This window comes from Schistocerca piceifrons, chromosome 2 (assembly GCF_021461385.2).
Source record: "Schistocerca piceifrons isolate TAMUIC-IGC-003096 chromosome 2, iqSchPice1.1, whole genome shotgun sequence".
Classification (NCBI taxonomy): Eukaryota; Metazoa; Arthropoda; class Insecta; order Orthoptera; family Acrididae; genus Schistocerca; species Schistocerca piceifrons.
The window spans coordinates 603,013,414-603,039,079 of record NC_060139.1 but is presented as its reverse complement, the minus strand read 5'-3'; positions in this window follow the sequence as shown (position 1 = coordinate 603,039,079).

Sequence of the window (25,666 nt, the reverse complement as noted above, 5' to 3'; positions counted from 1 at the left end):
TCAGGATACTACCACTGTAAGTCCTCCGCTACCCTATGCCTCGAAGCTAACTACCCTTTCTGGAGCCTTGCCTTAATCACTCTAATAAGGCCACCCTGTCCTGCAATTTGGTTATGTCTAGAAGTAGATGTGGTATCTGAGTACGTATGGAAGCAAATGCTTGACGTTACAAATCACTAGTCGGGTTAAACCAACTGCTTCCACTTCTACCTACGCTCTCCTTGTGATCATTGAACACCCGACTCATCTCATCTGCGACCACATTTTCAAATCCATTAACATTATTCACGGTGAACTTCTAAAATTCTCATAGCCTACCTGGCAATATGTTCACTTCTCCTAGGTCGAGCTAGCACCCAACTGAGGACTTGATTGTTACGGTGAATGGTCAATGTTCTAGATAGTTTTTAAATCTTTCCATTCTTAACAAGATTGCCAGTGCCTCTGGTTCACAGAAGGAATATCTAGCTGATATAACCCCTGTGAGGCACATGCAGGACCTTCCCATGGCCCTCCTAGCTCGTGTAACAAACCAGCTCCAATTCCTAGGACTGAGGCATCCGTTTGCAATATGAACTCTGCACTGAAATATGTCAAGGCTAATACCAGATCCGATTGTAAGGTTTCCTTCGGTGCCAAAAAGGAGGCCTGCTGGGATGCATCCCTGGCGAACTGGCACACTTTCTTTCCACTACTTGTTCAGTGGTGCTGCTTTACCCACAATCCCACTGACAAATTGATAAAAAAAGAACTAGCTACATCGAAAAATCGAGCTACTTCTTTGACATTACATGGCTAAGGAAACTGCTTAATTGCTTAATCGCTTCTCTCCTCTCTGGATGAATTAGAATACCTCACTTGACACCACAGGGCCTAAAATCATCATTAGATAGCAGGGAAACTCAACCTTTAGTGGTTTTCTGGGTTCACGATGAACCCTACCCTTTTTAAACGTTCAGACACCTCCCTCAGGTGTTGCAGATGCATCACCTGACCGTTTAGGAAAAGGTAAACATATTTAATTTTTTATATCAGAAAAGAAGTGTCTATAATCTTTGATAGTACTGGAGCTCCTGTCGATAACCGAAAAGGCTCCCGACTAAATTCCAACAGGTTCCAGTAAGTGGTGAAGACGGTGACTACCTTCGAACATACCCCAGGTGTATTTAGTTATAGGCCCTACACTCCCCCCACCCAAAAGCAGGAATGCTAGTCCAGTAGTAGCACCAATCTCAATATTACCTACTTAAACAAATCACGTTACTCCACCAATGGGCGATGCTCTCCACTACACCTGGGTACCAAAACTGTCGGCGTTGTACTAGTTATTTGGATGGTCGGCTGGCACCTTGGTTCAACATCCCTTTCTATATATTCTTTCAATACTTTCATTCTTGGTACCCATTAGCTATAGGGTGCTTCTTAATTGTGACTTGATAAGATATCTCGAAGTGGTATGCAACCAAACTGGTCACTTCCAACTCCTCAAAACTCCTTATCATACACCTTTGAATTTTCTCGCCGACGAATTCATCTGAGTGAGCCAGTTGTTTCTCCAATGTGTCCGAGTGTGCTCAACTACTTAGTCTCATATAAGATATATCCCCCACTACTGCCATGATTCTCCATTGACCATGCCCAGGAAAGTCGTGAGAGATTAAACCCACTTTAGTAACTAAATGGCACAGCACAAACTCCATAGAAAAACTTTCAGTTACCCTCACAGGGATCTTCCAGACATAATTATTAGCTCTGATCTTAATTTTTAAAACTCACTTTTTCCGAAGATTAAGTCTGTCTGCATTCACATACTTCCATTATCTACTACTGCCACTTATAGACTGTCTATGTGCCGCTAACCATTGGCAGTCAATTATGGAAATTGTGCTCAACAGGCCGAGAAGAGGGTATACCGATTGCTTAGTAACTGCAGTGCACACTAGTGGCAAATTTGGCATTCCACAAGCCTTTATCACGGCTGATTCTCTTTCTCTGCATGACCCTACACCACCTCCAACACGTTACCGTTCATGATGCTATTTGACGATGCTACGACGGCTGTTCAATGATGAGTGACTATAATTTTTTTATGGTCATAATTTCTCGGCTTATGATATTCTGTCAGCTTAATGTGCAACAAACACGACGGAGTAGTTTCATTGTTGGGAGTCCCGGTTCCCTCCTGTGAGAGGCAGGCAAATTCAGACATGTTCAGTAACGCCTACCGCTGCAATGGAGGTAGCACACGAGGAGCAATATGCAGCTTTGAAATTCTGATTTCGTCTGAACAAATCTTCAACTGAGGCCTATTAAGTGTTACAGGAGGCGTATGGAGAGTTAGTTCTTCATTATAGCACAGCTCGAAGGTGGTTTGAAATGTTTGAAGAGAAGACAATCACCTTCACAGGAAGATGGACACGGTGCTCCAGTTACTGCTCTTACGGAAGAAAAAAAAATTACACATGGCACGTGTATGTGTGCTATGGGTTCCAAGACTGTTGATTCCGGAACAAAAGGACATTCGCATGCAGGTCTCCATGCACTTTAAGCTGATATTAGGAAGATCCGGAGTTTCTTTCAAATGTAATCACTGCTGATGAAACTTGGCTACATCATATTAATCCTGAGAGCAAACAGCAAAGCTCAATGTGGAAATCTCCTTCGTCACTAACCCCGAAAAAAGCAAAATTGGTTGCTTCTGCAGGGAAAGTTATCGTCATATCATTCATTGATAATCATGCAATGGTTTACAAGCATGTTGTACCTGCATACACATCAGTAGCTGGACAATCATAGCAATGTGTAGTCCTCTCGCCGGATTCCTAGCTGACAACTTGTAAGACGTATGTGTTGCCGGCGATGGGCGAGCCATGACAGAGTCTCTGACCAGAGAGTAGTATGTAGTTAGTTGTTGCTTGTCGCGAGTCGGCGTCAGTCCGTAGTAGTCTTCAGTAGTCTGCTTTGGTCTTGAGTAGTCTGCAGTAGTCATCAGTCGGCGCGTGCCTGCGCGTGTCGGCAGTCTGCTCTGGTCGGGACTCTGGAGGATGAGTATCATTGCAGAAGGTAAAGAAGCATCCTTGCGCATATCTAGTAATGTATATTAACTGTCATTAATTTCTTTTAAAAAAATGCCCCCAATAATAATTTTTATAATACAAAGTAATTTTTTGAAAGAAAACCATTCATTTCAATTTAAAGAATATTTCCAACAATAAAAAAAAATATACGCCAGCATTGCACGAAGCTGTGCCAAAATATTTCTACATAAGAGCAGATATATATTCGCAGTTTTTACTGAGGTAAGAATTTTTCTTCTTTTTTTATTCAGAATACAGGGCCGAGGCGCAGCGCTGCTGTCGTCATAAAATTTACCAGGGTTACTGAATTTTTTTTATTACTTCCGGGTTTAGGAATAGCATTTTGTGGTTACATTAAATGTGAATGCATTTCTGCACGGAGATTATAAATGGGAGCTAATTTTGTTCAGAGGTTACATTAAAATTAATTTTGTTCAGAGGTTACAATAATTAAAATAAATTCATTAATTTAAAATTTTTGTAGGGAGGTTACACATGGTTCATTTTCATATTTTAATAATCGTGTGGGGAGGTTACACTTTGCGACATCCGGCCAGGATCGTATTTCTTTGGGAATCTTCTGATAAGTAGTCATATATCTGCTCTTATTTACTTAAACGTAGTTTGCATTTGGCGCAACGCATTTACTAATTTGTCACTCTTTCTTTCACAGATCATTGGCAATTTGTTGCTCTTTCTTGTATTTGTGTTTGTTGCATTTTGCATTGTCCTTGTTTCGTTTGTGCTTAATTTTGATTTGTGAAAAATGCCGCGAAAAACTGTTAACAGTACATCGCGATGTACAATGAGTGAAATAGCCGACTCGAATAATTTGACCGATAATATTTGCGACACTCAGTGTAATGATGACAATCCCGTAATTGTAGACAATCAGTGTGTGCGGATTATTAGTAATGATTTTAATCCTAATGATCAGCAAACAAATTCAATTGTGTCCACTGTTAATTTAACGACAATTGATGATGTGGCACGTTCTGTTACAATGAACGCTGCCCAGCTTAACACACCCGATTTGCAAAATTTACGTAATGAACAGATAATTATTTCTAACGAGAATGAACAGTGTAATCAGAATACGTCCGATTTATTTAATTCCGGTGTAGTGAATAACAGTGCACATCCAAGTGGCGAAGCTTTTCAAGAATTAGAGAGTGACCAACTGGTTACACAAAACGCGACAAAAGCAGATACACCATCACACAGCACAGAGAATAGAGTAGGTAACACTGCCTAGGATCAAGTTATAGCATTACTTCTACAATTCAAGAAAGAACAAGACGACCTTCTCGAACAGCAAATTATTGAAAACATTAAAAAACAAGACGACAATTACAAACGACTCAATGAATCGAACAAACAAATTCATGAAAGTCTCAAACAGCGCAATGAAATACTAGATAACCATTTCAAACAACCTACTGAATCGCGCAAACAACTTAATGAAAGTTTCAAACTGACGAACGAAAAACACGACAACCTTAACGAACAGAACGAACAAGTTAGTGAACAGATTACAGCTGTTACCGTGCAACGTCACGACACGAAAGAACAATTATGTGAGGAAATTAAGGCTAGTGCTAGGAACAGTAGTGAAGGAATTAGATCTGTTGATCAAGAATTAAGTAATACACATGGAGCGACAACAGCATCACTTAGAGATGAAATTAATGGAGTCACTGAACAATGTTCAGAAAACGCAACACAGATACGCGACGAGTTTAATTTAAAGTCACCAGAAATTTCACACACTCTGGATACGGAAGTTGATAAGAAATTTGAACAACAGAATAGCCAAATTGACGAATATTTTAAAGTGACAGAAATGAAAATTGTTTCACTCACTAATACGTCACAGCATACGTCACGTTGCGAGTATTTATCACACTCACACAGCCAGTGTAACTTACGTAATTTACAGAGACTACGCGACTTAATATCCGAAAAGACACAGACAAACAGTATCTTATACAATCGTGAACCTGTTCACACATTCAGAGACGATAACGTTGATTACGAGCAATTTTTATCCGTAAGAAAATCTAAGGTATCTAAAAATGACAGAGCAGAGGTATACCCTTTGAACTGGATACGTCGATTTATTTTTGTACTTTCACTGCCATTGCGTGTAATTCAGAAACTAGAATTAACATGGATACAGCAATTTGCTTCTGAATTTTCAACGGCATTGCCTGTAACGCAAAAGCTAAAATTTATTTGCAGCGCATAATTAACCTCAGGGGATTCATTACGTTTTAATGAATATGTGCCGTAGCATGCACAGGGACCCGAGCCGTAGTAGTGCTATTTCATTTTTAGTTTTCTGCACTGCTGCCTTCTCTTCTACTATCCTTTATATCTATCAAAACAGCTCTTCAACTATCGCTCTATCTAGGATTAAGAATGAGTAAAGAAAACCCGATAAGACAAATTATACCGAATGTGACAATTTATTAATAGACGCTCCAGAAATGACAACCACGAGATTTTTAATAACAGACAAAAATTTAATCATCAGTATGTGTAAAATTATCAGTAACAGCGAACGCATTTTGGTAACAATAGACGTTTTTCACCGCAACAGCATGAATGCCAGCCAGTTAGCATACCTAACCAACAATGTAATGTAAGAGGTCAACCAAGCTTTAATGTTTCGCTGCCTGCACGTATAGCTTCAGCTCCAACAAATAGTAATGCACAGCAACAAGGAAATAGCTACATACAGAAAACACACCATTTCAATTCCTATCGCAATGCACCGTATAGAAATGACTACATGACAGACGTAAAAGTAATGAGCACAATTTTCAGCGTACGATTAATAACAGTCGGTCTTACCGGCAGCAAAATCATCCGCAACAAAAAATTATTATGAATGAACCAGACAGTAGATATCATCCCGAATATAATACGTCAGGAAGAAATAACAGAACAGTACAAATAGTCGAAATGCCACAGCATCCTCCCGAAAATAATAGCACGTCAGATAAAATTTGACTAGATACAGTACAGGTTGCATCTTCCAGCAACGCAAGTAATACTTCAGATACACAGAATCTTGTTCACGAAAATGTTATTTGAAACAAGCTTTTTTGAATGCACCACTTTTATCTCACCCATATCTTACTAGAAATTTTTCCGTTGCCACCGACAGTTCTAACACCGCATTAGGCGTACACATTTTTCAGGAAATGGAAGAAGATGGCACTACAGTAATTAGAAACATCGCCTTTGCGAGTCGCATTCTGTCACCTGCTGAACGCAATTACTCTGTTACAGAACTTGAAACATTACACAGATCATCGAGCGATACAGTTTTTACTTTCGGCTAAATTTACACACGACAGATTAAGCAGATGGAAACTTTATTTACAGGAATTTAATTTTACAGTTGTTCACATTCCCGGTACACAAAATATTGTAGCAGACGCACTATCCCGTTCTCTCAGCAACAATCAGTAAGACATCGCAACCAACTTCTGCAAAGCAAATTTCAGCGTCATGTACATTCAACAAGTTGCATTTGAAAATTTATTTTCGTCGTCATTACAAGACATAGCACAAGAGCAGAGTAAAGACAACGTGTGGAAAGAAATTAAACACCTTTGGCAAGACAGGAATAATGTTACCATTAGAAACCATTACACTGTACGCAATAACATTGTGTTTCGCCGCGCTCACCCTGATAGCAACAATTGGTTATTATACATTCCTGACGAACTGGTTAATAAATTAATCTGGTATACTCATTTAAGTTACGCACATTAGGGAGCGAGAAAATGTTTTCTTATATTGAGACAGAACTGTTATTTTACCAACATGGAGAAACGTATTCGACGAGTTATAGCGTCATGTAAAATCTGTCAGAAAGCTAAGTCAGATACGACTTCACATATTCTTCTATTACATCCCATTGTACCTGTTAAATTGAGACATACGGCCGCTGTAGACATTCTTGGTCCGATTCCCAGAACTAATAGAGGTTTTAGCTACATCTTTGTCGCTGTTGAACTCACTTCAAAATTTGTTACCTTCACTCCGTTACGCAAAACTACTGCTAAAACAGTTTCGAAAGCATTTGTAAAACATTTTTTATTTCATGTAGGGCATGTATTGAAAGTAATTTCCGGCAATGGACCACAGTTTCGATGAGCTATATGGACACGTATGTTACGAGCTAGAAACATTTCTCCGATCTATATATCCTGGTACCATGCTTCTTCGAACCCTTGTGAACGATTAATGAAAGAAATTGGTAAACTGTGTAGAATATACTGCCATAAAAACATATTGATTGGGACACACACATACTCTCATTCCAGGTTGTAATTAATTCCATACCACATGAATCTACTATGTTATCTCCGTCTGTTATACTGAGAAATGTTGAACCACCTAACAAAATTAAAGAATTAGTAACCTTTCCTACATCTCGTCGACTACGACACCATGAAATAATTGACATTGCGCTGAACAACATCAAACGTGCCGCAGAGCGCCGGAGAAGACAGCAAAAACAGGTTTGTACACGCCATTGGCCAGAAGATATTAGTACGCACACATTATTTATCCAGTAGAGGAAAAAGTAGATGTAGTAAATTTGAGCTTCTATTGAATGAACATACTTTATGATTTATCACACTGTAATGCCATTTCCTAATTTTTTTATGACCACTTATGCAATTATATTCACATGAACACTTACTGATGATTATCGTATTTTTCTTGCCAAGTGCCCGGCAAGGTAAGGTTAGCAGGTCGCTTTTCTTGTCGTTACACATCAGATTGTGCACATTTTCCATTCTTCATGTATGTATGATTGTTTTCCTGTTTTGTTTGTATGCACTATGAAATATTTAAGATATAACAAAACCAGTTGACTTTGACATTTTGCGTTATGATAGCTCAACATCGTGACTACTTTACTTTTTATTTTTGCTGCTACATTGTGATATTCTCTGTAAATTTTTGCATCTGAACACTGTCTATATTTTTTGACATATTACGTTTTCTGTCATGCTATGCTGTATGCTCAATTATATCACTAGAAACCAGCTTTTATTTAATGGGTATATGATTTGAGTGTAAGGCATTAATCATTGTTTATCATTTTCAGAAAGAAATAATGTGTAAAGGAAATAAATTAAACAGAAATGGGAATTTCACATTCGAAATGAACGAAAGAAGATGAAATACCTCGTCACGAAGAGTAAATGGATCAGAATTAACACGCAGTTCGTTTTGACAGTATGTCTTATGTCGCATGGTATGACGACTGAAGGTTTTGGAAAGGACAGCTAGAGAACATATATATTTTATACACATTTCATTACCTGTTAGTTCGAAGTTCACTACTTTTCGGCATAATATGCGTTTCTTCTTTCAGCTTAATAGTCCATTTTGTATTTTTTTCCAGGAGAAGCTATTCATGAAATTAATGTGTTATAAGCAGTTGGTCATTATACTTGCATTTTTTTTACCTAGTAGTGTCTATCATTTATAAATGTGATCACATATACTGCCTTTGTTTCATAACCTTGCTACAGATGACTCATGACGAATTACGTGACACATCTTCATTTGCAGCAATAAGTCAAATGCAAATATTGTTATGCCCCAGTAATTAATTATCGATCCCAACGCAATGCATTACTAGCACAAAAAAAATGTATTACCAGTCCCAAATAATGCTACCAGTTTAAGAGAGTTCTGAGTAATACTGAATGATGTTTCTCTAATCACAGACCTTGAATAATAGTTACAGTATGTTACATTTTCAATATGTCATATATCACTGGCATGATCAGTTCTGAGTAATACTGAATGGTGACTTATGCATTAATGCTATTCCAATAATTAACTCATGTTTTGAATGATGACTTCTGAATAATACTGAATAATGTTTTGTAAAACTATATGAATACTTAGTAACTGGCCAATGAGTGGCAATAATTATTTTTAAATATGTTGTATGTTACTTGAATGACGAGAAATGTTTTGTAATACTCAATACTGGGTACATGTTTAGTAACTGGCCAATGAGTGCCAATAATTATTTTTAAATATGTCATATGTCACTTGAAGGATGAAAAATGTTTTGTAATAATTAATACTCGCTGACCAACGAATGCCACTGTTTCTTATACTTTAAATTTATATTATGTCACTTTCATGCTATATATATGAATTAGCTCCTGATTTGAATGATGACTTCTGATGATTTGTAACTGGCCAGTAAGTGCCAATGTTCTCTGTAAACAGATAACTTATGAACATTATTCTGTAATACTTCATACATGGTAAAGAAATGTTCAGTAACTGGACGATGAGTGCCTCAGATTACTTAAAAATCAGTTAATCGATTAGTGTAATTATCAATGATGACTGGCATAAGATTTAATGTCCTTCACCTTCTGACCTAATTACCAGAAATTACTGCAATATCCGTTTGTCCTGTCTATCCTCAAGATCATGGAGCACTATATTTGGGTTTTGCACTAATTCTACGTTGGTGTACCTCACAAGAACGTGGTGTTGACACGACATGCTGTCCACCACCTTGAGCGATGGAGATGTTATTATGGTCCCACTGTTTGGTGTACCTAATGTACTACCAAAATGATAACATGGAATATTACTACGACATTTCAGTGTCTTGGCTACACTGATTAATACTTCAGGGAAAAGAACTTCAGATTGTCTCACTTGGTGTTGTGCTTCTTAGAAAGATATGGACTTTCAGTGCAGCTGCGTGCAACCTAATGTGCTACAACCATGATGCAATCCTTCCCATTCCTTTCCTAGCTCTTGTAAAATGATAAAGACATATACAGTGTGTGTGCACTTCATTTCAGTTGTTTACAAGATCAGTTGTCCTAAAAATGCCAAAGACTTACACAGTGCGTGTGCACTTTATGTCACTCTATGATACGTTATATAAAAATACTAAAGACTTATACAGTACGTGTGCACTTTATTTCAATCCATGATGTTATGTAAATATGCTAAAGACTTTTACAGTCCGTGTGCACTTTATTTCACTCCTTGATATGTTTATTTGTTGTAAAAAGTGTTTAAGACTTCTACAGTGTCATCTGTTAATATGATTTGTACTCATTCCGTATACTTTGTGATTTCCTGATATGTTCTGAGCTACAGTGCATGGGCACTGTATGTCATTTGCTAATATGAATTGTACTCTCTCTACTCAGTGCATGTGCACTGTATTTTATTTCATGTTCTGCACTTATATATATGTATATATATTCTTTGATTCTAAACTTAGTTAATTAAGAAAAATTTGTTGCTCATGGCAAGTCCAATTGACTCACCATCGCTGCCAAATTCCCCCCCCCCCCCCCCCCCCAGTGGAGGGTTATGTAAGACGTATGTGTTGCCGCCGATGGGCGAGCCATGGCAGAGTCTCTGACCAGAGAGTAGCATGCAGTTAGTTGTTGCTTGTTGCGAGTTGGCGTCAGTCCATAGTAGTCTTCAGTAGTCCGCTTTATTCTTGAGTAGTCTGCAGTAGTCATCAGTCGGCGCGCAGTCTGCTCTGGTCGGGACTCTGGAGGATGAGTATTATTGTAGAAGGTAAAGAAGCAGCCTTGTGCATATCTAGTAATGTGTATTAACTGTCATTAATTTCTTTAAAAAAATGCCCCCAATAATAATTTTTATAATATAAAGTAATTTTTTTTAAAAAGTATTCATTTCAATTTAAAGAATATTTCCAATGCATGATCATTCCTTCCAACAATTAAAAAAAAAAAAATATACGCCAGCATTGCATGAAGCTGTGCCAAAATATTTCTACATAAGAGCAGATATATATTCGCAGTTTTTACTGAGGTAAGAATTTTTCGTCTTTTTTTTATTCAGAATACAGGGCCGAGGCGCAGCGCTGCTGTCGTCATAAAATTTACCAGGGTTACTGAATTTTTTTTTATTATTTCCGGATTTAGGAATAGAATTTTGTGGTTACATTAAATGTGAATGCATTTCTGCACGGAGATTATAAATTGGAGCTAATTTTGCTCAGAGGTTACATTAAAATTAATTTTGTTCAGAGGTTACATTAAAATAAATTATGTTCAGAAGCTATAATATTTAAAATTCATTTAATCATTATTTCCGTGGGGAGTTTAGACAATTGGTTCATGGTTGCATATGTAATATTTCGTGTGCGGAGGTTACTTTTAGTTCCTGGTTTCTCATATAAAATATTTCTGTGGGGAGGTTACAAACTTCGTGAGATCTCTGGAAAGTGCTTTCTTCATTTCTATCTCAGAATTACAAAGAAAAATTCCCATTTCGGCTCGTTACGTAGGCAACATACTTATTGCCTTTGACAGCAATGACCAAGAATTAGAATAGTAGTTCAGCATGATCAATAGTTTCCACGAGAAAATTCTTCACAAAAGAAATTGATTTCCATCCCGTTTTTAGACAGTATGTCCTATTGGATTAATCGGATGCGGTACTAATAATAATTGTTTTGTACTAATAATAATTGTTCATGAACAAAAGAAATGGGTGTGTATTAGATTTATAGGAAGAGCTTGAAGTTTTCAGGCACTGAGAGAAAAGACTGACTAATTTTTAAACGATCAGCTTCACCTTGCAAGGAGTACATCTGATCTATTAGCCAAGCAGATTACTTGGTGCTGGCTTCCGAGTAGTGTTTGTTATCCTTAAAATTCAATCTTTCTTTCTTTCTTTCACTGGTGCCACGTCCCACATTGACGCAGGGTCGGCATTGTTAGGAACGGATTTGACAAGGTTAATAGAAAGGGGTGGCTGGATGCCGTTCCTGCCGCCACCCTGTACCCCCGGGCCGCAATTAGTGTACCCCTACAGTCTGCATCGAGCGTAACTAATGGAATAGTGCGAGCGTGTTCAGATGTCTGCAAGTCGTGTAACTGAGGCGGAACGTGGGGACCAGTCCAGTAGTCACCTAGCAAGATGTGGAAAACCACCTAAAAACCACATCCAGGCTGGCTGGCACACCGGCCCTCGTCGTTAATCCGCTGGGTGGATTCGATATGGGGCCACTGCGCCTACCCAAGTCCAGGAAACAGCGCGTTAGCGCTCTCAGCTACCCTGGCGGGTCCGTTTTCCTTAAAACTCTATGTTCAGTAAAAATACTGCACATCTCTTGTTATTTTACAATGCACTTTGCCATCCACAATTGGCTTTGGTTTGACATTTTTGTAATATAGCATTTTAGACATGTAGCCCCGCCTTCCCCTTTAATTTGTAGTGTGTTTCTGTTCTCCCTATAACATCGTGGCATTTATATTCATTAGTGAGGGTTTGATTTTTTTCTGATTGTTTTATAAGATCCCCCTCCTAGAATATTTGTTCATATAGCATGCTTTATCAGTATGGTCACTTCCCTTATCACGAAATTTTTATTTGGCTCATTCCTGCAGAGATTCTTCTGGTGCTTCTTGCGCATTTTTTAAAGAGTCTATGTTTACCTGATCCTAAAGGCTCTTTGTAAGACATAGGACTTTAATAACACTCTTCTTATCCCATTTCCTCTCCCTCTATTCAACTGTACGTAAGATCTCTTAATAATATGTCCTAGTGAATTCTCACACGCTGCTCATCGCAGCTAAGTGCATATACTACGTGCCGGAGCGCCATCTATTAGAGGTATTTTAAGGGGACACACCCCTGAATTGGTTGCATTTTTAGCATTATCTTCACCCCCATAGTGCAACTGATCTATAAATGAGACGTAGCTCAAAATTTCAAAATTCTTATACACAATTAGGGTCATAAGGCAAAGCATTTCGATGCTGATCTGTGAAAATGACAAGTAATTTATTTTACTACAAGAAAAATATTTATAAATGTAGCTCGAATATCATCGATGTCATTATCATGTTATAAATATTTCAGGATATAGTAGGCAAGGGATTTAGAGGAGGTCATTCTAAATATCTGTACCAGTTTTTGTGAGTTTAACTTCAGTCATTTAGGAGAAAAGTGTACCTGGATGATTGAAATTTAAGTTTTCGGTAAATCACAAAGGAAGATTTACACATTTATTAACTTACGACTATGCTCGTTTAGAACATTTCTACTGCATACTCCAGTTGTCCCCCTGTTTCCTTATCATCCATACTCTTTCTCTTCATTCTTTTCTTTATCCATGACTCCTTGGAAGTAGCTTCTGTGGCTGTCTCTGCTTCGGTTTCCTTCCACTTATCAATAGCAGTTATAACTGAAGCCATATTCCTTCCAATGTGGAGGTTCATTTTCTTCATAACATTGATCTTTTAAATTGCACCATCATTGAATGTTATTATTGTATCCATTACACCAATCGTCAGCACTGTCAGTCAACAAACGCAGTGTTGGGTACTCTATCAGATATACAGCTGTTGAAGCTTTCATTTGCATTCTGTGAGAGACCACGCATACATTTCCTAAGTAGACTTTTATTTGCCAGATCCCTTTATATGGGCCTAATTGCCTCCATTACAACAAGTGGTAAGGAATGCTTGTGGGTATATCGTATGCCTGTAGCATTGCTTAGCCAGTACTTACACCACGAATCTTCCTCTTTTGGACGCAAACCATGCTGTAGAGTTTCATCCGTTGACACTCTGTGAAACTAAGTTGCCCAAACCACTCGTCTCATGTTCTCCAAACCTCCTACATTTCACCTTATTGCTAGTCCATAATATTGAGTCAAAGAATCAATTTAACTTTTTGTAAGACGACCTGGACCACCTATGTGTTTTCCGTCTGACAGTTTTGTTCCACTGAAGTCTTTACATAATTTTCCCAGCTGAGCTCCCATTCTTTTTTGTACATGTCAACACATTCAAGCTTTTCTGTCAGAGTGTCCCATATGGTCTGTCGTTAACAATGGTAGTGTGTACTTTACAGTCTCCATCCCCAAGGTAGCCTACATACCTCATACCACGACTGACCTCGGAACTTCTGAAAATGCTTAGAACTGCTTTTATTTCCATGTTTCCACTTGGACCATGAAAGTTCTTTACACAAACGTAGGTGCCAATAAATTTACTTGAACAATCCTGGCAGTATTTTGTTACGCATTCATAATTTAGTATCTTACCAGTTTCAATAAATGGGGCAGTTACATCCCAGTCAGAGAAATATGACCTCTCGTCTGTCAAGATCCATAAAATGCTGCTACAATGTCTGTATTATCAGACAGGGCTACTGCTTCTTCTGCTGCTCTTTTCATTGAATGTTCACTTTCACCACATAAAGGAAAATATATTAACTTATTGTATCTGTAAACTCTCACTGGAGGAGGAAGCAAATCTATCACTGCACAGAAAGTCTGGACAGCTCTCCTTTCCATTCCAATACATCGCATTGTAAAGCAAGCTGAATATTTACACTGTAATGTCGACTATCAGTCACTGGCGATGCCATAGTATCGCTGTACATCATACACAAGTTACAGGCAATCACTAACCGACTTGAATGACCCTTCCTTGCTGAAATCTTCTCAGAACCGTCAATAATATCTTCACAATTGTAGTACATACATTTCACAGCACCCTTCAGAAGTCTTGACAGACTATTTTTGTTCACAATAAAATTTCCGTCGATATTGCCGCTCACAATACTACTAGGCTTGTTCTTATTACATTCTTATTACATTACGTCTAAAAGCACTGCCTGTGGACACAGTTTCCGCAGACGACTTTTGAAGCAACTGATGTGTATTGCCGGCCGGTGTGGCCGTGCGGTTCTAGGCGCTTCAGTCTGGAACCGCGTGACCGCTACGGTCGCAGGTTCGAATCCTGCCTGGAGCATGGATGTGTGTGATGTCCTTAGGTTAGTTAGGTTTAAGTAGTTCTAAGTTCTAGGAGACTGATGACCACAGATGTTAAGTCCCATAGTGCTCAGAGCCATTTTTTTGATGTGTATTATTCGGTTGTGTTTGGTACTAGTTGCCACGAAACTTTCGTTTGGGACTAAATTTCTTTGTTCTCAGCATTTGTAGCACAGGAAATATACACATAGAAACAAAAAAATACACTATAACTACCAAACCACACACATATGTAATTACAAAATCATATATTCTCAGATCTTTGTTTACATTGGAAGCATAGCCTTCTAGACATGCCTGTACTTAGATTCAGCGCCTTCTAAATAAATCAGCGTTAACGATTCGTAATTAACAACGGAAAAAAAACGGAAGAACAAAATAATGCATCGAGTATTCTGACGCACTTCAAGCTGATGGATGGGTGTGGCCCCTGTGCAATATTACGTTCAACCTCAATTTCTGAACGAACGGTAAATGATAATGCCCATAAACTATACATTTTTGAGATCAGCATGAAATGCTCTTTTCTATAGACCAAGATAATGTTTTTCAAATTTTTCATCATATTCGTGAACATGTCCTCTTAAGGCTAGTGCTCTACTCATAATCCAGTTAGCACATGTCACTAGCTCTGCACGTGATATATTGACGCTCTGTAGGATTTGATGTCACGTTTTATATTTAAATGTCAGTTTCATACAAATCTTTCAAGTGGCATACTGTATGTTGTTGTATCCCGCCTCAGGTATGTCATATATTAAATTTTTAATTTTTTGTACAAAACCCTACAGAAGACAGGATGTTGTTGTTGTGGTCTTCAGTCCTGAGACTGGTTTGATGCAGCTCTCCATACTACTCTATCCTGTACAAGCCCCTTCATCTCCCAGTACCTACAGCAACCTACATCCTTCTGTATCTGCTTAGTGTATTCATCTCTTGGTCTCCCTCTACGATTTTGGCCCTCCATGCTGCCCTCCAATACTACATTGGTGATCCCTTGATGACTCAGAACATGTCCTACCAACCGATCCCTTCTTCTAGTCAAGTTATGCCACAAACTTCACTTCTCACCAAACCTATTCAATACTTCCTCATTAGTTATGTGATCTACCCATCTAATCTTTGGCAGTCTTCTGTAGCACCACATTTCAAAAGTTTATATTCTCTTCTTGTCCAAACTATTTATCGTCCATGTTTCACTTCCATACATGGCTACACTCCATACATATACTTTCAGAAATGACTTCCTGACACTTAAATCTATACTCGATGTTAACAAATTTCTCTTCTTCAGAAACGCTTTCCTTGCCATTGCCAGTCTACATTTTATATCCTCTCTACATCGACCATCATCAGTTATTTTGCTCCCCAAATAGCAAAACTCCTTTACTACTTTAAGTGTCTCATTTCCTAATCTAATTCCCTCAGCATCACCCGACATGACTATATTGCATTATCCTCATTTTGCTTTTCTTGATGTTCATCTTATATCCTCCTTTCAAGACACTATCGATTCCATTCAACTACTCTTCCAAGTCCTTTGCTGTCTCTGACAGAATTACAATGTCATCGGCGAACCTCAAAGTTTTTATTTCTTCTCCATGGATTTTAATACCTACTCCGAATTTTTCTTTTGTTTCGTTCACTGCTTGCTCAATATACAGATTGAATAACATCGGGGATAGGCTACAGCCCTGTCTCACTCCCTTCCCAACTACTGCTTCCCTTTCATGCCCCTCGATTCTTATAACTGTCAACTGGTTTCTGTACAAATTGTAAATAGCTTTTCGCTCCCTGTGTTTTACCCCTGCCACCTTCAGAATTTGAAAGAGAGTATTCCAGTGAACATTGCCAAAAGCTTTCTCTAAGTCTTCAAATGGTAGAGAAGTAGGTTTGCCCTTCCTTAATCTAGCTTCTAAGATGAGTCGTAGGGTCAGTATTGCCTCACGTGTTCCAACATTTCTACGGAATCCAAACTGATCTTCCCCGAGGTCGGCATCTACTAGCTTTTGCATTCTTCTGTAAAGAACCCAACAGAAGACAGGTATCACTTTTATATAACGTAGTTAAATGGTGATTAAGTAGATGACATGTACCATACGGTGTCAACGACTCCCACATTGACTTTAGATAATGTGATTTTAGGGTAGTATGCCTCTGTAGAAATTTTTGTAACATTTCCTGTAATTTTGCTTATTGTAGTGTTACTGTCTTTGTTCCATACCGAATGTCGATTCTTGTAATAGTTCACATATCTTCAGAACAAAACGGTTTTAAAACCTTCGAAACCGCGGTCAAGATTTAATATACGGTTTTTATGGGACTGGTTGGCTGTTATTTATAATGCTTTGAAGCTCTTGCGCGCTCAGTTGCTTAAGTGAAGCCATGTTAATAATCTTGAACTTTTGCCTTTTGTAGGGCTATAAGAACCATTTGTGCATATTCCCAAACCTAAGACCACAGTAACAGCTGAAGTAACGTATCAGTGCTGCTGTGATGACCAATGACAGGATGTCGCTACATAAGGTATGGAACGAAGTTGATTACCATGTGACCAAAGGGGCACTCACAGATCTTTCGCAAAGAGCGAAACGCATTATGGTGAGTTTGAGGTTCTGTTCATATATCAGTCATATTTCTATATGTCATACTATGGAAAATATAGAAATTTTTAAACAAGTGATTCATTTATAACAGCGAGTAACCAAGACGACAAGGTATAATCCGCTGCACCCAAGGGAAACAGTATCCATAAAAGATTCATGAGATATAACGACTAGCAATATCGTATTGCCCACTGACAGTGCTATAGCTAACTTGAAAGTATCTTCCTAGGACGATTGTAAATAAAAATACGACGAGCTGAACCAAATTTCCACATTGTGTAGTGAATGAAAGGCCTCTGTAAATGTGGATAAATATAAATCAGCGCCTATTACAGAGAGAAAGGAATCTCGATATTACCCGATCATAAGATTAAGGGTGACCATCTCGAATGTGTGAAATATCAGTATTGATGAGTTCTGTTAGGTAGTGTGAAATGGGACGAACACGTACAGTCAGTATTAGGGAAAGGAAATGAAGGTATCTTGAACTTTCTTTAGTTATTCAATCTTTTTCCTTGCGGTTTTCTCTCTTGGATATTCTCTACCGGGAATGCGATTCGGGTCTAATCCGGAATCTTTTGCTAATGAAAGGTGATCATTACACTTTCTCAGTTACATCGGAGATGCCCTGTTAATATATATTACGTACCTTTAACACTGTGGTCCCGAGTGACACGTGCATTCTCATGCCGTTTATCATTTCTGTTTCTAACACTTTTGTGACAGGTTGCAAGACTCTCTTCTAGTATTATTCACGTTTTCTTTTTTTAAATTTTGTGTGTGTGTGTTTGTGTGTGTGTTATAACGACTCCATTTCTTACTAGGCTAATTACTGTTTAGCTCTACAGGGCCATTATACTGAAATGTTTCCCCATACCACCTAGTATTGTCTTTCTATTTGTGTGAGTAACTGTATGTTCACTGTTGTGAGTAAATACATACAGCGTACACAGGGCGGTGTGTGAAACTCATGGCGATTACACGCTTCCGCTGTTGTAGAAATCTGTTCCAGATGCTGCAGATACCGTGTTGAGCTGAAAGTGGTAACCAAAATACGGAGAAATATTCTTCGGCGGTCTGTTGCATAGCAATCAGATTGCTTTCAGTTCTGAGAAATGTCCAGTTACTATTGTGGATTTGAATGATCCATGTAGTGACTTCTTTTCCGAAGAAAACATCGAACTATTTCACTAGAACTGAACGCTCCCGTCGGAACTGTTCTCAACTGGTGTTTATTAGAAAATCACAGTAGCAGTACATCGCTGGGTGTATAATAAGACGTACCTTCTTGAAATGAACAATATTTTATTGTTCTATTAACTGATTTCCTTCCATATGCACTTATATTTTACAATGTGAATCAAAAACTCGCAATGGCATCGATTTTTTACATCACAAGCATGGCTCTCCTCTACTAAAAATTACTCTTAACCAGAACAAACAAAAACTATATCCTAAGAATAATTATGTGAGCGCTGTCCGCCACAGAGTAATAAACAATATCTTTGTCTCTCTCTCGCACTGTCACAGCAAGTTACGGTGCATGATACATCATATATGCCCCTCTTGTGGACGAACGTTTTTGGGCAAAAACAAACACGAGCGTTCACACAACACCATATCGGTGATTGTTTATGACGCTGTATTAAAGTCCACTAGAGTATTAATGTCCACTGTATTTCTTATGATATTTTGGTATTAGTGAATGACTATCTAAATGTAAATTATAGATTTGGGTGCATATACTGCTGACAAAGCCTGTGCTGAATTCCTGATGCAGCATATATGCATAGCTTACATGCTTGCTTTTATTCATTTGTCGAGGATGGCATGAGATGTGATCAGAAACCTTTTTCATCATCACTCAAAGCTTCTGTCACTCGTCTAGGGGTGTCTCAAACGGATAATCTAGCCATTCGGCCAAGCCCCACAAAGGAAAACCAAGGAAAACCTCGGGGTAGATTTACCATCCTCGTATTTCTCATTTGCAAGGATAATTAATTGAATTACAATGGAAAATAAAAAAAAAATTTACTATATGGATTTTTTTCTTGAATGAATTTAAACACTGTTTACAAAAGAAACACAACACTGTTAATCTTCTGTGTCTTGAGGTGAACCGTCGACGCGTTGGTTTATGTCCATCTACGATTCCCTTCTATCAGTCATCTCCGGGTAACTGATTGAATTCTATTCCCATTTCACCGTCTCCTCGTGGGTATTATGGTTTTCCGCATATGGTTAACATGAAAATAAGCGTCAGTGTAAGTTCCGTGGAAAAGGTGTTTCATCTATGCTGAGCTGAAATAGAATCTAATCTAAAGTTCTTTCTAATTCTCTGTCCTGAATTCGAAATATTCGGAAGTCGTAAGGTGTTCTTCATTTCTATCAACAACCCTAGAATGCACTATACACAAATCCAACTGGAGCTGCCGTGCCAACTTATGCTCGTCATCTTTCAGATGGACTTTAACACTTGTTGATGGGCTTATAACTGAAAGGCATTCGCTCAGTTGGTAACTTCGCGAGCAACAATTGATGTAACATAATTTACATACACAGGTATGTTACAACAATAGTACAAATCTAAAGACAATGTTCATCACAAAAGATTGAAACAAAGTAATAGGCGTCCTTTTAAAACTGAGAACGGGTTACCCCTTCCGAACAGCATGACTTCAGCTCAGCGAGTAAAAAAGCAAATACAAACATACATTGAGATTGTTAAGTTGACATAAGAAAAAATATCTTGCCATAGACCAGATTCATTTGAGTCACATGGTCATTATGCATTGTGAAACCTGATTGAAATTACTATCTACTAAATAAAATTTTTTTAATAGAAATCATTCATACTATAGCTAAATTCTCTGCATACTGAAAAGAAAACTTATCCTTACAGTGGAAAACCTATACATAATGTCTGCATATCTCTCGTACAGTATGCCTGAAAAGAAAAACTAACTACTAAATTGCAAAAAAAAGAAACTATCCTAAGTATGATTCACAAGTTTAATGAAAATTCTCTAATCAATATTATTTGATAAGAATAGTATTTTCAACATTCAGAATCTTCAGTCATCATGAAATTGCTTTAACAAGTGATGAGGATACATTCCTTTCACCTTTCCATTCTTCACATCCTTCAAAACATAAGTTCCTGGATGGGGTATTTTGGTAATCACAAATGGTCCTTGATACAATAATTGCCATTTTGTGTTCTTCCTCTTTATAAGTGAAGCCTTAGGATGAGTTTTTACTAAAACTTGGTCTTTCACTTTATATGTTTTTATTTTTCCAAGTCGATTGCCAAAATATATTTTCCTTTTTCTTGCCTTGTCCATTATATTGAGTAAGGATTGTCGTACTTTATTTTGTAGGTCTATTTTGTTAATAGCTACTTTAGGAATTGGTCGAATCCAGTCATTCTGTTCCTGTTTTCCAAACATCAGTTCGTATGGGGTGTATTCTGTCGTAGTATGTGGCATATTGTTTACAATTTCCTGAAAATCGTGACGATAATCGATCCATTTGGGTTGCTGGTTGTGACAATATGTTCTCATGAACCGGTTTAATTCACGAAAAATTCGTTCCACGGGATTCGCCGAAGGGTGGTACTCTGATGTTAGAATTTGTTTTATACCACAACTGGCTAATGTTTGCCTCCAACGAAATCCAGTGAACATTGACCCATTGTCAGAATGAATAGCCTCTGGTTTGCCTACTTTGACTATATAATCTTTGACCAGCTTCTTGGCTATGGATGCAGCAGTAGCTGATTTTAATGCATAAAGTTTGACATACTTAGTGAATATATCAAGAAAAGCTACAATATATTTGCATCCTCCCCTTGATGATGGTAGAGGACCACAGACGTCGACCGAAATGATTGACAGCGGTTTAGTGGGTATAATAGGCTGTAGGAAATCTTTCACACAAAAATTTCCTGGTTTGGCTAGCTGACAAATTTTACATTTCCTTAACTGTCTGTGCACTTTCCTGTGAATGTTTGGGAAGTAGCAATATGCTTGAATTTTCCGAGCACACTTTAATACTCCAAAATGTCCCCAAGTGATGTGCGTGTGCAAAATTAAGTCATTCTCATTCTTCTCGGGAATACACACCTTCCAATTATCTGAATCAAGATGCCCTTTGAAAAATAAGACACCGTCCTCAACTTTGTACAGTCTCTTCAGATCATCGTTTCCAGGCTTTGCTAAAGTTTCCTTTATTGAATGCCAACGAGGATCTTCATTCTGTAGTTTTTCCATGTTCTTACACATGTCAAGAAAATGTTTCCTATATATTCTATCAGTCATTATAAGAACATTAAATTCGGACGGATTGCCGGTGATGTTGATAGTTGACAAATCTCCATCTGGCATTCTAGACAGTGCATCAGCAATGAAATTATCCTGTCCGCTTAGGTATTTAATTTCAAATTGAAACTCTTGGAGTGAGAGCGTCCATCTTGCTAATCTTGGATGTAATTATTTACATGTTTGCAAAAAACTTAACGCTTTGTGGTCACAGTATACTGTTGTCTTCGCTCCGTATAAGTAATAGTAAAATCTCTTAAATGACCAGACTACGGCCAATGCTTCCCTTTCGGTAGTCGTATATGTTCTTTCACAAGCAGTTAAGAGTCGGCTAGCAAAAGCTATTGGACAGAAAGTTGATTTCCTATCTATCATATTTACTTGGAAGAGGCATGAACCTATTCCAATATCTGAAGCATCTGCCATTAAACCGAATTCTTGGCTCATATCCGGATGATATAATATTTGTGAATTGACTAAGGCATGTTTTATTGCTTCAAATGCATTCTGACATTGTTGCGTCCACACCCACGAAGTATTTTTGCGCAACAAGCTGTACAACGGTTCTGCATTAATAGAGTGGTCGTGAATGAAACGCCTGAAAAAAGAGAACTCCGAGGAAGCCCTTTAACTGTCTTTTTGTTGTTGGAACTGCAAAGTTTTTGATTGCCTTTAGTTTCTCGGAGTCCGGTAAGATGCCTTTTTCATTTATAAGATGACCCAAAAATTTGATTTTATCTCGAGCAAAATGGGACTTTTGCAGATTTGCTGTTACGCCTGCTTCCTTGAAACGTTCTAACACTCTTCTCAATAAATCAACGTGCTCCTCCCATGTGCTCGTAGCTATGAGCATGTCGTCCACAAATAAAGTTAAATTGCTTCGAAGTGCAGGTCCCAATGCATGATCTAGAGCATTTATAAAAACTCCTGAGCTCACGTTTAGCCCAAAATGTAAAACCTTAAATTGATAGCTTCTACCTGCATGTACAAATGCGGTGTACTTTTTTGATGGTTCGTTTAGAGCCACCTGCCAAAATGAACTTCTCAAATCAATATTTGTTAAGTATTTCATCCCCTCGAACTTTTGAATTAGCTCATCGATGTTTTCCGGGTGAGTTCGCACGGGCATGATAATCTTATTTATCTGCCGTGCGTCTAGCACGAGACGAACTTTTCCTCCCTTTTTCGAGACAACATGAAGCGGACTACAGTATGGACTCGTCGAAGGTTCGATCAGGTCCCATTCAAGCATTTGGTGGATTTCCGCATCAACTGCCTTTCGTTGGTGCCACGGTACTGGATAAAAAATACGGCAGAAAACTTGGTGTGGTATCACATCTAAATGGCATGTGTATCCCTTGATTACACCAGGTCTTTCTTGAAAGACTTCATGATATTCCTGTAGAAGATCATATAATTGCTTTCTTTGGTGTTGTTGCACATATTCAGGTTCTTGCACCTTTTCATATACCACAACTTCAGGGTTTAAAACTGGTTGCAAATAATTAATTTGGTAATACCGTACAGGTTTGCTATGTATCCACTTTATTTGCAGCTTTCGTCCCTGACAATACTTTCCATGGGTACTATATTCCCTGAGAAGATTCAGTTGATGTTTCTGATCCATTATTGTAAAACTGGCACGGCCTAGAGAAAAATCGATATGCCAATTTCTCTCTCTAAATTCATCTATACCCAGGATACAGTCCTCAACCAATTATTTTATTACAAGGAACGTGCAATTTATAGCTACATTTCCTATATCTAACTGGAGATGAGTCTGCACTTTAACCTGAGAAAACTTATGACCAGTAGGACCTACAATTCTACAACATTGAACAGGAAAAATCGGTGGATTTGCTTTCTGAAGTATTCTTTGAAATAACTTCTCAGAAATGACATTTACTGCTGCTCCTGTATCTAAAGTAACTTGCACAGTAATGCCTTCAATCGCCGCCTGAATTTTCGCAACAGGTACAGTGATATGTTCCTCTTGACAAGGCATCATATCCTGCTGAAGTTCTTCTATTAATAATCTGCCTTCATTGTACCGGAAAAATTTGACGCTCGAATTTTCGCCCCTGAAAACTTCCTCGACTGCACCGTCGGGGCTTCTGACAGTCGAGTTTAGTTTGACGATTGTACATTATTAGTAGATGTCTGCTCCGTTACGTCGGTTATTATTGGTGGTTGATTTCTCCATTCATTTGCATTATCATTTGGTACCCAACCTGAAGTTTGTGGTTGGTTGTGATATTCATGGGTTGGTTGCTGATATCGGCGTTTTTGCTGATAATTCCCTTCTTGATAGTATCCTTTCCTCTTCTTATTATTCTTCCTCCATTTCCGTTTATATGTTTGTTCACATTGTTGGTCATGATTACACTTGTCGGGATTTTCGTTACCAAATTTCACGTTTTTCTGGAAATAATTCACCTGTGGGTTTGGTGAATTGTGTGCAAAAGGTTTGTTTTCATACTGTTTGTTGTTACTATTGTATTTTTTAGGTTGGTAACTTGGTTGGTTATAGCGCATACGAGATTCTTCGAACAGAATGTCTATTGAATCCAATGTGGCTAGAAAATCTTCCACATTTTGTTCAGGCACATGTAGAAGTTTTTCCTTAACTTCAAGTGGAAGTTTGCCCTTTAATATTCGAGTGATATCCTGCGTCGAGATTGGTTCATTCCAGTATTTACTTTTATTTATATACTTCTCGAAATACTTTCTTAAAGATCCATTTTTGAAAGAAAAAGGTTGTGGGTCAAAAACTTCCTTACGTAGTCTTTCTTGTACACCTTTATTCCAGTATTTGTGCAAGAAAGCGCGTTCAAATTGGTCATAATCTTGACACCAATCGGATGCTTCTGACGCCCACATCGATCCATCTCCATGTATGAATCCTGCAACGTACATAATTTTTTGTTGCTCAGTCCACATTCGCGGCAATATCCCTTTAAATTGCTTGATAAATACCACGGGATTGATCTACTTCCTTTCGGGAATAAATATCTGGAATTGACGATATTTAAGCATTTTTTCTTCATTCATAGTCACAGGTGTATTCTGGTGGCTACTACGCGGTGAATGATAATCTCGATAATTTGTTTCTGGTTGATTACGTAAATATGCACCAATACATGGATATTGTTCCATGGATTCGGTTTCACTGGTTTCATCAGGAATAATGTCTGCTTTTGATAAACTGCAAGTAGTACGAGCCCCTCTAGTATTAACTAGACCTTGCTGGCATGCTTTCAATGTATTTTCTATCTTTGCTTTCCAAGCAGGAAATTCATCTCCTATATTCTCCTTAATCTCTTTAACTTCTGCTTTAAGTTGTTCTTGTGCAGCTTCGTTGTTAACTTGCACGTTAGAAACCGTTTCTTTCAAGGTTTTGTCAACATAATTTTGCACTGTCTCGGTTTGCTCTTTCGCCCAATCTTCAATGTCGTTAGAAAATGCGATCTTATGTTCATTGAAAAGTTTCTCTATGTGTTTCTCGCCTTCGAGACTGAGAGTGTCTATCCTCCGAGTAAGCTCAATGATAGCTTGCTCGTTATCGTGCTTAATTGTATTCACGTCTTGCGCAATAGTGTTCTGTACATGAATAACTTCTTGCACTTGATGATTTAGTGTATCTTGACGACATAAGATGTCTTTGTATTTGTTTGTTAATTCCTGATACTGTTGTTCTTGTGTAACTATGAGTTGTGCCTGACTGGTAATCAAGTGACTCTGTTTTGTTTCCAAACTCTGGAATTTTTCAGTAATCTTATCATTTATTTCTTTTAGTTTATTAGATTGCTCCTGAGCCAA